The sequence below is a fragment of the Phaethon aethereus genome (genome assembly GCF_964289735.1).
Source record: "Phaethon aethereus genome assembly, chromosome: 3".
NCBI lineage: Eukaryota > Metazoa > Chordata > Aves > Phaethontiformes > Phaethontidae > Phaethon > Phaethon aethereus.
In genome coordinates this window covers 12,144,302-12,159,923 of record NC_138576.1, presented here as the reverse complement: position 1 = coordinate 12,159,923, position 15,622 = coordinate 12,144,302, and positions in this window count along the sequence as shown.

Sequence of the window (15,622 nt, the reverse complement as noted above, 5' to 3'; positions counted from 1 at the left end):
GGACTGAGAACAAGATATGTGTCAAAAGTCAATAGTGCCTTTCTAGACAATGATACAATAGAAAAGAAAGGAAGTCACCAGTTCTTACAAAGGTTAAATTGGTAAAATATAGCTATGAATCGTAGGTATCAGGGTGAGAGGAAAAATCAAAAGAAAACTTCGAAGCTTTAAATCTAAATGAAGAAAGAATATCTAGTCAACAGTGAAAGGAAAAAACTGGAAGTACAGAGACTGGAAGAAAAGTATAGAAGCCAAGAGCCCAAAACAAACTCCCTCAATTCACAAAAAAAAACCCCAAACATTTCTGTTAGAAAACACAAGTGATCAGATTCTTACTGCTCTGAAAGATTATATCATCCTTCATTTACTAACACTATGTTGAAATAATGGTTCAATGCGTATTTGAGGAAAGCAATGTCACTTTTTGAATTGTTAGACCTAATTTTTAAGTGCACAAGTTCCCTTACATAGATATTGTGTTCATGCCAATCTGATTCAGCTCTATTTCGCTGTGGAGCTCAAAATGGTGTCATTCCATGAAGCCAAAGTTTCCTTCTTTATCCCCCAGGAAGACAGCGTCACTAGCAGCAAGAAGTGCAAGAACAACAACAACAAAAAATTCATTCAAAAGAGGTAAAAACTGGACCTATATTTGGCCTTAGCGTTTCCCTGGAACTTACAGTACTGTAAAATCTGAACGCTTAACATTTATTGTTACAAATGCCCAAGTGGATCAAATTGGAAACAATCACTGGGTATCAAACTCCAAGTAAGTAAAACTTGACTGCCAAATCTAATGACCTTACACCAACTTGCAGCTAAGATCATAAAGTTTTATTTTATCCTGTATTTTGGCCACAAACAGTCTTCATTAGCAAAGGCATGGAAGTAAAAATGCGGCTGTAAAACCTTGGAATGAAACATGAAACTTAAGTCTAAAAACAAAGATAAATGTAGTAAATGTTGCTGTAAATGATGCCAATTTTCCTGATTACCTAATCCTGTGTAGTATATTATTAATTAATAGCCAAACAATTAGAGATGAGAGCTGTGGGAGAAGAAAAGCACAGAGTTAGCAGAGAAATATAAATCTCCTGTCACATATCAGGCAGAAAAGGGGTAAATATGTGCAGCTGCATCTACTTCAAAGGCATGTCAGCTGCATGATTATTCAGGGAACAAGAGGCCCACAAAGCGGCGTTTCCATAGTTTTACGGAGACACACTCCAGCTCAGCCCCCTCGCAGTTACGGATCCCTGGTCCCAGTCACAGCTGTACGGACGGAGCAAACCTGCGTCTGGCTGCGGGTTCAGCCTGCACATGAGTGCTCCCTTCCATTCCCTCTCCCGTCTGCGAGGAAAGGATGGGTAGGTCTGTGCCTTCATGTTTAGTCATCACCATGTGAGTTTTATACCTGTGTAGCTGCACTTTCCTGTTTGAAATGCCACTTGTTACTGAGTTGATTAGCCCAGTGCTCTGCAGAGCCTTGTAACCTCATCCTTAACCACGGTGCTACAAATGAAAGCGTGAGGGGAAGCCTGGGCTCCCTCTTCTTCCCCTACTGTGGGACCAGCGTGTAGGATTCAGCTCACCTACTTTTAGACATCGGCAGTTCAGATATATACCTCTGGACCAGTCATCCAGTTCCCTTTGTAGCCAGCAGAGAGAACTGGCTACCACTGGCAGTCTGCGTAATTTTGAATGCCAGCTTTGGGATGAGGTGAACTGCTCTATAGAAATGTCTGTTTTTTCCTTTCCCTCTGCCCCAAACCCTCTCTTCCTTCAAAATCCCTTACAAACTGAGCAAGAAACAAAACACAAGAAAAGAATATTATGAATAAACTTTTACGTGGAATTGTACTTCAGTGTTACCCTGCTTTAATAATGCAATATACAGCAATATGAGAGCCTGAAACAAATTGATGAAAACCTTTTGTACATTATGTCAAGAACATTACATCATTTCTAAAAGAAGTAAAGTATTTCCAAGTCAAATATTTTAAAACTGATTTTAAGAAAGTTTTTTGGTAGCAAAAAATGAAAAATGTTCCCATTCTCATAAGGCCCTTTTTTAAGGCAATTTCAGTGTATTACATTTCAAAACAACAAAAGGTGGCAAACAATCTATTCCAACAGCTGTGTCAATTATTTATTTGGGAAAGGTTTGGAAAGAAAAAAAAAAAGATTGTAATAGATCTTCCAATCACTTCCTCTTATTCCACTTTGAGGAACCGAATTTGTAACTGAATGTTGAACCTAGGTCAGCTCATTCATAGACATGATCATCCTTGTTCTCCTTGTCTGTGTATACAGGGCTCAATTTTAGGGCCAGTGTTCTTTAATGTTTTTATAAATGATCTGGACAAAGGAATCTGGACACAGGAATCTGGACACATTAGGTAAGTTTGCCAATGATACTAAATTAGGAGGATCTGTGGACTCCCTTGAAGGTAGAGAGGCCTTACAGAGAGATCTGGATAGACTAGAGAGCTGGGCAATCACCGACTGTATGAAATCTAACCAAAGCGAGTGCTAGATTCTGCACCTGGAATGGGGTAATCCTGGTTATATGTACAAACTGGTGGACAAGAAGCTGGATAGCAGCTCTCCAGAAAGACATCTCGATGTTTGGGTTGATGGCAAGTTGAATATGAGTCAACAGCGTTCCCTGGCAGCCAAAAGGGCCAAAATGTCCTGGGGTGCATCAAGCACAGCATAGCTAGCTGGTCGAGAGAGGTGATTGTCCCGCTCTACACTGCTGTCCTGGCGTAGCCTCACCTTGAGTACAGTGTGCAGTTTTGGGTGTCTCAATATAAGAAGGTCATCAAACTATTAGAGTGTGTCCAGAGGAGAGCAACCAAGATGGTGAAAAGCCTCAAGGGCAAGACTTACATGGAGAGGCTGAGATCACTTGGCTTGTTCATCTTGGAGAAGAGAAGGATGAAGCGTTGACCTCAGAGCCATCTACAATTTCCTCAGTGGGAGTAGCAGAGGGAGGGGTGCTGGTCTCCTCTCTGGTGACCAGTGACAGGACACAAGGAAATGGAATGAAGCTGTGGCAGGGGAAGTTCAGATTGGACATTAGGAAAGGTTCTTCACTGAGAGGGTGGTCAGTCACTGGAACAGGCTCCCTGCTGTGACCAGGGAAGTAGTCACAGCACCAAGCCTGTCAGAGTTCAGTGAACTTCTGAACAATGCTCCTAATCAGATGGTTTAGTTTTAGGCAGTCCTGAGAGGAGAGGGAGCTGGATGTCATCATCCTTATGACTCCCTTCCAATTTGACATATTCTATGATATTCTAGACCTTCTCTGCCCTTTCTAAGTGATCAGAACAACATGCTATTGTCAAGATGTAGAAATATAATGATTTTATACTATCATTTTTTTCTACTTCAGTCTCAGATAATTTTCTAATAATTTTTCTCTGTGCAGTTCATTTTTAACTTCTACTAAGGTAAAAGGTACCTGCAGAAATAACTTCAAAATTTCTTTCTTCAAACTAGCTAGTAATAGCTGGTCTAGAGCATGACATAAGTAAAGTTAGGGTTGTACAGTTAGGTGTTAATTATTAGCTGCAAGACTTAACCATTTTAACTAGTTCATTTATTTTTAACCAACTCCATCATCCTTTTAGCTCTCTTTCTTGAAAAGAAATGTTACTGTAGTAGGCTTTTGGGTGGTTTTTTTGTTGTTGTTGCAAAGACACTAAATAAAAGTTCTAATAAATATAGTAATTATGACACCACAATCTCAGATCTGGATCATCTTGTACTAGTGCTCATTTCCCTGTGTTTCTTACAAAGGTAGTTTAGGAAAGTTAAAATCCTGATGCAGGAATGTCAGAGAAGATGTTACGGTTAGAGTAAATGGATCTAAGACATTCTTTCTCTCCCTGCTTAGAGAGAAAGAGACACCAGCAAAAAGAGACCATCATTTTACAAAGCCAGCAACCAAACTTGAGCATCATCCAGCAAATGTATCTCTGAATTCATCATCAGTATCTGAGATTAAATCTGCTTAAAAATCAATCTGATGATCTTTAGAATTAATCTTTTCATAAAAAATAGTTGTGATGGATGATTTCAACTGAAAAAAAAAAGTAAAAAAGTTGCAAACTTTTTTATAGATATTGTAGCTTAAATTATCTACCATTCCTAAAGGAAGCATGAGAACATCAATAAACAATTAATGAAAATGAAAGGAGTGGAGGGAAACCTCACTCGTGCTAGTTTATTTTTCCTTTTTGGAAATTGATTTTTTTCCTATCCCCATTTTTCTTTTATTCAGTCAACAAACTTACAAAACCATGAATGCTTATCTACAGTTTTTGCTCTGAAAATGTGAAGAATTTTCTAAACTTAATACTATAAGGAACAAAATTTTGCACACTTTGTCAAAATAAAGTTAAAAAAATAGAGAAGTTTTGGGGTTTTTTTTAATATTTTCTGAGGTTCTTAATTTCTTTCTTGATTTATTCCAGTAGAAGAAAAGTAGGAAAGTAGGGAGCCAAGAAGGTACATAATGGGCAGGCAGGCAAGAAGAAATGTAGGAAAGCAGGAAGTCATGAAGAAAGGAAAAGATTTGGAATTTTTTTAAGTTAAGGAATTTTGAAATGTCAATACTTCGATCTTTTTATAAAAGAGAAAGCATCTTTCTAACCATCTCAATTGCATACACCTATACAGACTTTTCTTAATGGTTTCTCTGAGAGGGCAAACATCTGGCATAAATTTAATTCTTTCTCACTCACTGTAGAAGCTTCTGTACATACATAAATGTGTGTGTTATGTGTGTGCATGTAAAATCAATTGTAGGGCACTAGTGGCTTTACAGTACTTTTATAATTAAGTCCATGCTCCTGCATGCTAAGAAATCACCCTATTAAATCTTGCCATACAAGCAGTAGGTGGGCTTAGAGTTTATATTTTCTTCCTTATTGAAAATGTATATATTAATGTTTGAAAATTCCCATTCAGTGTACGTAGTGCATTGAGACCAAAGCCAGGAGCATAAAACCACTGCCAACAAAAACTGAATATGTAAAACAGGTTCAGTTAATTCTACATCAAAGTTTTCTATTGCTTTGTGAAAGAAATCTACAACAATAGCAGGAAATTGTAACAAATATGTAATGGGGGAGGGGATGGCTTCTAAACCTAATCTCATTCCTGTTTAAATTAATATATATTGTAATAGTTCATGGGCACTTGCATATGATTACAGTCATATGTTTCAGAACAGAGCAGCCTTGCTCCCAAAAACAGAAGAAAGGGAAAGCAGTCAGGGCCACCCGCGGGGGAGCAAGAGGGGCAGCTTGCCCTAGCTGCCTCCTTGGGTAGAAGAAGGAGGGGTCACTGTGCAGCACAGGGATTTCCCAGATGACAGCAGCTTTTACCATATATAGGCTAAGTCAAATGATTTCTAAAAGCATTAGATTTATTGTGAAAATATATTAAGTCTGAGGCTGTTTGGAAAACCTTGGCTGTCCCATGACTGAGTTTCATGGTGCAAATGGTCATATCCGAGACTTCCAGGCACGCATCCATCCTTGATGAAAAGTCCTACAATACTGTTCCCATTCATGACCCACATGTAAATACTTGTACAGTAGTGCCAGGACTTTTCATTATAAAAGGTATGTTACACATCTGGAAATCTTGGGCAAACCAAGAAGTTTTTCAAAAAACACCCACACATGATTTGTAGGCTGGACAAAAAAAGTTACACAAAATGTGCTCAAACAGGAATAGACTAGAGCATTTGCTGCTTATGGTCATCAGAGAGAAAGACAAAGAAATGAAACCTTGAGGAAGTGTTGACATGCCCCTGGTTCAGACTGGTGCTGGGTGGTACTGCCTGAATTTTTCATGATGCTAATGCCAATCCCAAAGAAGATATCACTACACCTCATAGTGTGAGCATTACTATTAAACCTTTGGGACAAGGAATTTTGGGTGAAAAGAATGCTTGAAGTACTCTCTCCCGTTTCCACTTGTGGAATGGCAACCTCATGTTGACACTCTTCTTCTCTCTCAACTTGCAACCTCACAGGTTAGGTCTACACTAATAAACTAAATGCTGCCAGGGATCATTCACAGGCACTGGCACATAATCATCTATATTGTCAAATCGTGAAGTGTCCTTGGCATTTTTCAGGCACTTGCCAACTCGTATTCTCCCAAACAATGCCCAAACATGGTTCAGAAGTTAGCATGATCCAGGGACCATTCCCAGTAGGGAATGAGCACATGAGCACCACTGGCTCATGTTCAACCTGCTGTCCACGAGGATCCCCAGCTCCTTTTCTGCAAAGCTGCTTTATATCCAATTGGCCTCCAGCTTGCACTGTTGCATGGGGTTAATTCATCCCAGATGCATGTGTTTTCATTTGCCTTTTTTGAACTTCTTGAGCGTCTAGTCAGAACATTCGCCAACCTGCTGAAGTCCTTGACTACCAACTCCAGCCACCAGTGTATCATTTCCTCCTCCCAATTTGATACAGACTGAAAATTACCTGAAGTTATACTCCATCCCCATGTGCATCTCAATAATGAATGCATTAAGTATTTCTGGGCCCAATATATTAATCCCTGAGGGACACCACTATTAACCACCACCAACTGGACTTCGTTCCACTGATCACAACCCCTTGAGCATAGTGGTTCAATCAATCTTTCACCTACATGACCATCCATTTGTACAGTCCAGATTTCACCAATTTGGATATTGTGGTGCTCTGTAAGTCTGCGTCAAAACACTTCCTGGATTCAAGCTAAACAACATCTATTTTTCTGTCCTTGTCCATCAGGCCACTGAAGGCAATCAGAGTGGTCAGGCAAAATTTCACCCTTGGTAAATTCACACCATTGCTCCTCTTTTGTGCTCTTGGAACAAAAATGTCATCAGACAGCATTGTCCCAGCTCTAGAGGGAGGAACAGAAGTGAAGAATGAGAGTGATAGAGACACAACATGTCCATGGAGCAAAGACAGGGGAGGACTGGGCCAGAAAGAGTGCAGAAGTGTAAAAATGTAGTATCAAGAGAAGTATGAGTGATCCAGCAACAAGTAAAATCATAGAATAATAGAATAATTTACATTGGAAAAGACCCTTAAGATCATCGAGTCCAACTGTGAACCTAACACTATCAAGTCCACCACTAAGCCATGTCCCTAAGGACCACATCTACATGTGTTTTAAATACGTCCAGCAATGGTGACTCAACCATTTCCCTGGGCAGCCTGTTCCAACGCTTGATAAACCTTTCAGTGAAGACATTTTTCCTAACATCCAATCTAAACCTTTTCTGGAGCAACTTGAGGCCATTTCCTCTCATCCTATCACTTCTTACTTGGGCGAAGAGACCAACATGCACCTCATTACAACCTCCTTTCAGGCACTTGTAGATAGCAATAAGGTCTCCCCTCAGCCTCCGTTCCTCCAGATTAAACAACCCCATTTCTCTCAGCTGCTTCTCATAAGATTTGTTCTCTAGATGCAAGTAGCTGCATTATCATTTGGTACAATGTAAAACTAGAACCATAGCACTACAGTGGTGTGACTATATCGTCCATCATTAGTTCAGAAACACAGAACATCCTGCTGTCTCTCATATTCACTGTAAAACACATAGCTGAGGAAGTAATGCTGGTCGCTGATTCAGATCCCAGTGGTCATAGCTCCAGATCTTGCACAGAGTATCCCATGAATACAAGAAATACCAGTTAACTAAAATCTATTGGCTTTTGATCATAGAATCATAGGAACACAGAATCTTTGGGTTGGAAGGGACCTTTAAAGGTCATCTAGTCCAACTGCCCTCCACTAAGCAGGGACATCTTCAAGCAGATCAGGTTGCTCAGAGCCCCATCCAACCTGACCTGGAATGTTTCCAGGGATGGGGCAGCCTCCACCTCTCTGAGAAACCTCTGACAGCGTTTCACTACCCTTGCTGTGAAAAACTTCATCTTTCTATCTAGTCTAAATCTGCCCTCTTTTAGTTTAAAACCATTACCCCTTGTCCTATCACTACAGGCACCGCTAAAAAGTCTGTCCCCATCTTTCTTACAACCCCCTTTAAGTACTGGAAGGCTGCAATAAGGTGCCCCTGGAGCCTTCTCTTCTCCAGGATGAACAACCCCAATTGTCTCAGCCTTTCTTCATAGGAGAGGTGTTCCATCCCTCTGAGCATTAATGGTGGCCCTCCTCTGGACCTGCTCCAACAGGTCCATGTCTTTCCTGTGCTGAGGGCTCCAGAACTGGATGCAGAGCTCCAGGTGGGGTCTCACCAGAGGGTAGTACAGGGGCAGAATCACCTCCCTCGACCTGCTGGCCATGCTGCTTTGGATGCAGCCCTGGATACAGTTGACCTTCTGGGCTGCGAGAGCACATCACCACCTTATGTCCAGCTTTTCATCCACCAGTACCCTCAAGTCCTTCTTGGCAGGGCTGCTCTCAGTCCCTTCATCTCTCAGCCTGTGTTGATAATGAGGGTTGCCCCAACCCCGGTGCAGAACCCTGCACTTCACCTTGTTGAACCTCAGGAGGTTCACGTGAGCCCATGCCTCAAGCTTATCCAGGTCCCTCTGGATGGCATCCTGTCCCTCGGGTGTGTCAACTGCATTACTCACCTTGGTGTCATCTGCAAACTTGATGAGGGTGCACTTGATCCCACTGTCTATGTCATTGATGAAGATACTAAAGAGTACTGGTTCCAATAAGGAACCCTGAGGGACACCACTCGTCACCAATCTTCATCTGGACATTGAGCCGTTGACCACTATCCTCTGGATGTGACCCTCCAACCAGTTCCTCATCCACCCAACAGTCCACCCATCAGATCCATCTCCCTCCAACTTAGAGAGAAGGATGTTGTGGAGGACCACGTCGAAGGCCTTACAGAAGTCCAGGTAGACGACATGGGTAGCTCTTCCCTTGTCCACTGATGTGGTCACTGCATCATAGAAGGCCCCTAGGTTGGTCAGGCAGGACTTGCCCTAGGTGAAGCCATGCTGGCTGTCTCAGATCACCTCCCTGTCCTCCATGTGCCTTAGCATAGCTTCTGGGAGGTTCTGTTCCATGATCTTCTCAAGCACAGAGGTGAGGCTGACAGGTTGGTAGTTCCCAGGGTTCTCCTTGCTATCCTTTTTACAAATGGGTGCAATGTTTCCCTTTCTCCAGTCTCCAGGGACTTCATATGACTGCCAGGACTTTCCAAATATCATGGGGAGTGGCTTGGCAACTACATCAGACAATTCCCTCAGGACTCTGGGATGCATTTCATCAGGTTCCATAGACTTGTGCATGTTCATGTTCCTCAGGTGGTCACGAACCTGATCTTCTCTTACAGTGGGAGGGACTTTGTTCATCCTGTCCCCATCTTGCAGGCCATTCCCTCGATAGGTGTGGAGAGAGACATTGCCAGTGAAGACTGAGGTAAAGCAGTTGTTGACTACCTCAACCTTCACCTCATCTATTGTTGCCAGTTTGCCAGTCTTGCTCATCAAGGGGGTCACGCTTTCTTGGACCTTCCTCTTCTGGCTGACATACCTGTATAAGCTCTTCTTATTATTCTTAGCATCCCTTGCCAAGTTCAGCTCCAGCCATTCCTTGGCTTTCCTGACCTCATCCCTGCCCAACCATGCAACCTCCCTGTACTCTTCCCAGGATACCTGTCCCTGCTTCCACTGCCTGTGCATTTCCTTCTTGCCTTTTAGTTTGACCAGCAGGTCTCTACTCAGCCATACTGGCCTCTCGCCTTCCTTTCCTGATTTCTTACTCCTGGGGATCGAGACCTCTTGCGCTCTATGGAAAGTGTCTTTAAAGATCTGCCAGTTCTGTTCTTCTCTCTTCTTACTGAGGGCAGTTTCCCAAGGGGTCCTATTGCCTAACTCCTTGAAGAGCTGGAATTTTGCTTTCCTAAAATTCAGGGTCCTTACTTTACTCTTCACCTGCCCCATATCCCTCAGGACTGCAAACTCCACCAGAGCATGATCACTGCAGCCCAGGCTGCCTCCACTCTTGACATCACCAATTAGCTCACATGCATTGGTGACCAACAGGTGCAGTACGGCATCCCCTCTGGTAGGGCTGTCTATTACCTGGCATGGGATGTTATCCTCCAGGAGTCTCTTGGATTGCCTACAGCTCGCCGTGCTAATTTTCCAGTAGATACTGGGGTGGTTGAAGTCCCCCAACAGGACAAGAGCCTGCGAACATGATGCCTTCTGCAGCTGGAGTGAGGAGGCTTCGTCAATAGGTTGCCCTTGATCAGGCGGCCTGCAGTAGACACCAACCACAAGGTTCCCTTTGTTGCCATGGTGCCTGATTCTTACCCATATGCCTTTGACCTGCTTGTGGCTATTCCTCAGAGACAGCTCTTCTCACTCTATCCACTTCTTGATGTAGAGGGCAATGCCTCCACCATTCCTTCCCCTCCTGTCCCTTCTGAATAGCCTGTAGCCATTGATACCCACACTCTAGTCATGGTATTTGTCCCAACAAGTTTTAGTAGTGGTGACCAGGTCATAGCTTTCAAGCAGCACTGTGGCTTCCAGTGTTTTTGGCCCATGCTGCGTGCATTGGTGTAGAGGCAATTCAGCTTGGCTGTCAGCCATGTTACCCTATTAGAGTAACCTCCTTTAGTTCCTCTGAGGTCTTTCTCTGGTGAGAACCTCTTTCTGGTCCTCTGGTCAGACCTCTTTCTCTGGTCTTTCTCTTGATGGAGACAAGAGACTATGTGCGTAGCATTTCATGCAGTATTAGTGGTCAAACATTGGAATAGGCTGCCCTGGGAAGTGGTGGAGTTACCATCACTGGAAGTATTCAAAAAACATGTGGACGTGGCACATCAGGACATGGTTTAGTGGGCATGGTGGTGTTGGGTTGATGGTTGGACTTGATGATCTTAAAGGTCTTTTCCAATCTTAACGATTTTGTGATTTTGTGATTCTGTGATTAGGGCATGAGGGTCCTTGAAGTATGCAAGGAGAGACAAGCAAAAGTGAACTATTGAGATAAGAAATACTTCATAATGGAATTTAAGTGTTACAGTAAGTATGAAAATGTCACATATACAAGCATGACTTGGAAGCACAAATCTGATATATACGTGTAAATTAGGCACATAGGAGTCCAAGTCTTACATCAGTTAACAGGGTAACCTAAGACTTTTGTATTTGTGGGACCAGGGAGATAAATCTTTGCCTAAACTGCAGAAGTTCCTCTTTCCAAACAGGTGCCAAAGGGGAAAAAGTACAGGAAGAGGAGAAGACTTTTAAGGAATTCAGAAAACAAACATTCATTCTTCACCTTCATGCAGTCAAATGAGATAAGGAAAATAATCTAATAGCATACTAAAAAGGGGCTCATCTTTCCAAAAAGAAGCTGCTTTTTGTAACATGACCTTTGAGTGACCCATAATATCCCAGTCTGTGGTCTCTATAATAAAATAAAAAGATAGGGAATTCTACATAAAGCTGTGACATATCCCTGCTGGCTCAGAGACACTACATTGTGCTGATTATGTTGATGCTTCCTTCATATTGCTGTACTTGGCGCAGGATCACAATGAGAGGCTGAAGCACTGTTTTTTGTTGGCATAGAGCCACAGCAATAGTAAGGAGTAGGACAGAGAACTGCTCTGAGATATCTGTATCCTTTTCGAAGAAGGAAAGAATAGAACAATGCCTAGATGTTGCAAATTCCCCACTTTCAGCCCAAGAGGATTAATCTCATGAAGACTGCAAGGTCACTAGGGCAAGTATTCTGCATTAAGCACCAACATTACCAGCAAAATGAGCATGCAACTGGGTAACTCTCTTCCCTCAACACTATTAGAGCAGTATGTCCTCGCTCCTGCAAACCTTTGACTGTACCCCACCTGTTTGGGCAGCACTGTCTGCTTCAAGAACTCTCTGTTGCAAGCAAGGTTTTAGAGCACAGTTTTAAAACTAAGCTCCTTCCTGGACTAGGAGCTTACGTTATTTTCTCGTTTGCTTCATGCTGTGCTGCGTCACTGGGACAGCAGAGGTGCTGTCGCTGATGGATTTGGAGTTAGATTCCCCTCATCAGAGTTTTTGCTTTATGTCAGTCTCCAGACTGTGAGGCCTGAGGAGAGGTAGCTCAGAGCAAGCTTTTGCAAAGTCTCCAGAGGTTGACAGCTGCTGTTCCACAGCTGGGGTTTCCTATGAAGTTGTTCCACTGGACTGAAACATGGTGTTTTGTTTGTTTGGATTTTTTTTTAAGAAGCAGAGCTAAACTTTTTCCGAAGGACAAGTGTTTTCTCCCCTAGGTTCTCTCAGAGCAGCTACCAGTATGTTACATATGGAAAGGATCATATATTCAGGCTCCCTGTGACACTCAAAAGATCACCAAGAGGTCCCTTGCATTCTGATGTCCTTATTTATTAGGGTCTACTTTCGTATCAATTTTTCTGCAAAGCAATAAAGGTTTCCACCTCTTAAAATCCACCAATAAGAATAGCTGTTTTTATCATTATGCCACCCACCACATTCTCCTAGTTGTAGCCCAATCAAAATTATTTAAAAAGAGATAAGATTTTGCACTAGGGTCTTTGTGACGATTGGCACCCTTCCAAGGGTGCCAATACTGGATAGTATATTCAGCGCAATGAATCTGATGTTGGTGAATGCATGTTACTCAGTAACTTGTTAATTCAAAACACTTTTTTCCACTTTTGTTAAAGCCAAGCTAAGCTCACAAGGACAGGACTCTCATGTTTGCCTAGGTCCATACCAGGCATAGTGCAAGCAGGTCATGATTTATATCACGTCTTTGGGGAACAACAGTGTTATAAATAAGCAAGCATCTTCTCTCAATGTTTATAGCTACAATGTACAAAAAACTTCACAATGGTGAATATAAGCTAATCAGGTTATGTTTGTAAAATGGTTTGAAGGTTCACAGTTTTTAGAAAAGTTATGTCTGAATATGAGGAACAAATATCTGAACAGTGTAAACATTGGGAAGGGAGTGCATTAAAAATCATTGGTGCCCTGGGCGATTCAGCTCCTATTCAGAAAAGGATGATCTCACATGAAACTCACAGTGGGACTATTTAGCTTCCCAGCTCCCTGTAGTTCTTGTATCTTCTTCGAAAGAAAATTTAGCTATACTGTAGACTGTGGATACTGTGGCATAATATTATTATGGATCACATAGAATCAGCTCCCTTTCCAGAAGTAATATCAGTAGTAAATTTTCTTCTTTATATTTCCTTTATAGAAATATTTTTCCTATAATGCTTTTGACAGATTGTCTCTTTGAATTTGGAAGCAAGACAGTCTTAAAGGGGTTGTTAACTATTTCTGATTATGTATCTGTCTGTTATTGGTGGTAAGTACTCCAAATCTGTTATTATTCCCTTTTCAATATTTTGGGTGATTAAGTACCTCAATTACCAATGAACGGTAACATCTTACAGAGGTCTTGTTAATAAAAGATTTTTTTATCTATCTTCAGAGCAAGATTCTGTCTTTGGATACTCGGTTTTATCGTTTCTGTAGACTTTGGTTAGAATTGTTCTAGAGTTGGAGAGGGGCTGAACTGGGCTGCTGCTACCAACTTCCAATTTAGTGAAAAATCTTGTTTATAAATTTTGGCAGAAAGGGGAGAAACTACCAACTTGACAAAAAGCTTTGGGTATAGAATATGTTTGTAGCAAAATGAAAGCAAGACATCATCCCATCTCCCTGCATGGTTTGGCAGTTTATGAAACAACCAAAAGGAAGCTGCGTGTGGCCCGAGCCAGGCCGTGCTAAAGAAAGCTCTATAAGCTTGCAGTTATGGTCGGTTTCAACACAAGGAGTCAAATGGCTATTCCCAGGATTAGGCCTCCCATTCCTTTATTAATAAACAAAAACCAAATGAAAATGTCCCACTTATTAACATTAGAAGAGTTGGCTACTGTGCACATACAGTATATTTCCATTACATTTTAAAATCAATTCATAAAGCTGCCGGCCAACATTCCATAGACTTACTGCTGGCCATGAATGACGTCCTTATTGTGAAATGGGATGGAAAATGCGCTCCTAAATGCACAGTGGACACATTTTGCTAAATGCTAACAACTGGGACATTTTCATTTGGTTTTGCTTATTACAAAAATAAACAAAGTAAACAAAAGGCATGAGTGCAAAGCAAGGGAGTTATTAAAAAGAGCCTTTCACTTAAGTCCTTCTGGCTTAGCCATCTTCTGTACGATTTAATTTCTAGTGGGTATTCTCTCAGCTGGTTCCATTTAGTTTTGACTACCAGATGTGAGCATGGGTCCATTCCTTGGCTTAAAGAGACAGCAATGTAGGCATTTAGAGCACTCTCAAATCTTTAAAGCATTGTTTTGCCATTGTAAGAAACCTCTTTTTTTTTTTCTTTTTCTTTTTTTTTTTTTTTTTTTTTTAATTAAGGCAGTTTTGGGAACATGCTGCCTAGTCAAGAGCAGGATTCATGGCTGAAGTAGTCATCTCTTATAGGTGTGAGACAGGCATTTCCCTTCATAAATACTCAGCTCAGGCTGCCAGTTTAAAGGCAGTAACCTGCAGTGTTTAGCTGTGCAGGAGCTGCTAGCTCCATGGGGGCAGAACAGTCATAGGGCTGCAGAAGGGAGGAAATCTGTAATGTATGGTCAGTCCTATAGGGAATACTAGAGGGAGGAGCAGCTTCCTCCCATCATTTATAATTACACACGGCAGTCTGGCCCTCAGATTGAACAGGGCCTGGATGTTTCAGAGGCTTAGAGTAGAAAGGTATTCATTTACAGGGAGATCCAGATCTCTTGTGCAGCTGTATGGAAGACAGGAATTTAGTATCGCAAAGGATTTTAAGATTTCACAATTTGTCCTCATTCATATTTGGAAAGAAACCTAGTTATTTCAAAGGACTCCGTGAAAGACAATGAGAATGGTTTGAGGTCAGTCAAAGCATTGTATTACAGTTTTGAGTTTTGTATTATATAATATACTATATATTAAAAACAAATCAAGCAAAAAGTCAGTCTAAAATCAAAACAGCTTGTTCTGGAAAGCTGGAGCGGGCAGCTTTGGCTGTGTCCACATGAGCAAGTCGTGCAGCCCAGGAGTGGGTCTGCAGTGAGAAGCTGTTGGTGTTGAGGACCTGACATCTGTACTATACACGTTTTTGGGGGTTTTGTTTCATACTAGCTTTAGTCTGTTCCCATGGTTTAAACATTTGTAAGTGTTTGGAGTGCATTAGCTGTGCTTCTGGAGCACATCTTCCAGTTGAATTTAATCTGAAAGGAATCCAGTTCTCTCGCTCAGAGACCGCTCCGTGATGTGAACTGGAGTGTGGTAAGTGGGAACAAACGGGAGATTCATTTCAAAGTGCACTCGAGAGCTGAACGAACATGCTGAAGTAGACTCTCCCTTTTTCTACCTTTTTAAGGCCAAATTTCAGAACGAGGACATTTTTTCCTCCAGCTTTTCAACTTTAACAGAAATACATTTTCTGTTGGAAATTCTTTTTGCCAGCTTGCTTTAATGCTTCTCCTTTCAGCGGGAAATCAAACAAGAAGCAGGCACCCATTTCAATACCCCACCCCACCCTGACCCTATCGAGTGCAGGAAGGCTTCTTCAGGCCTTG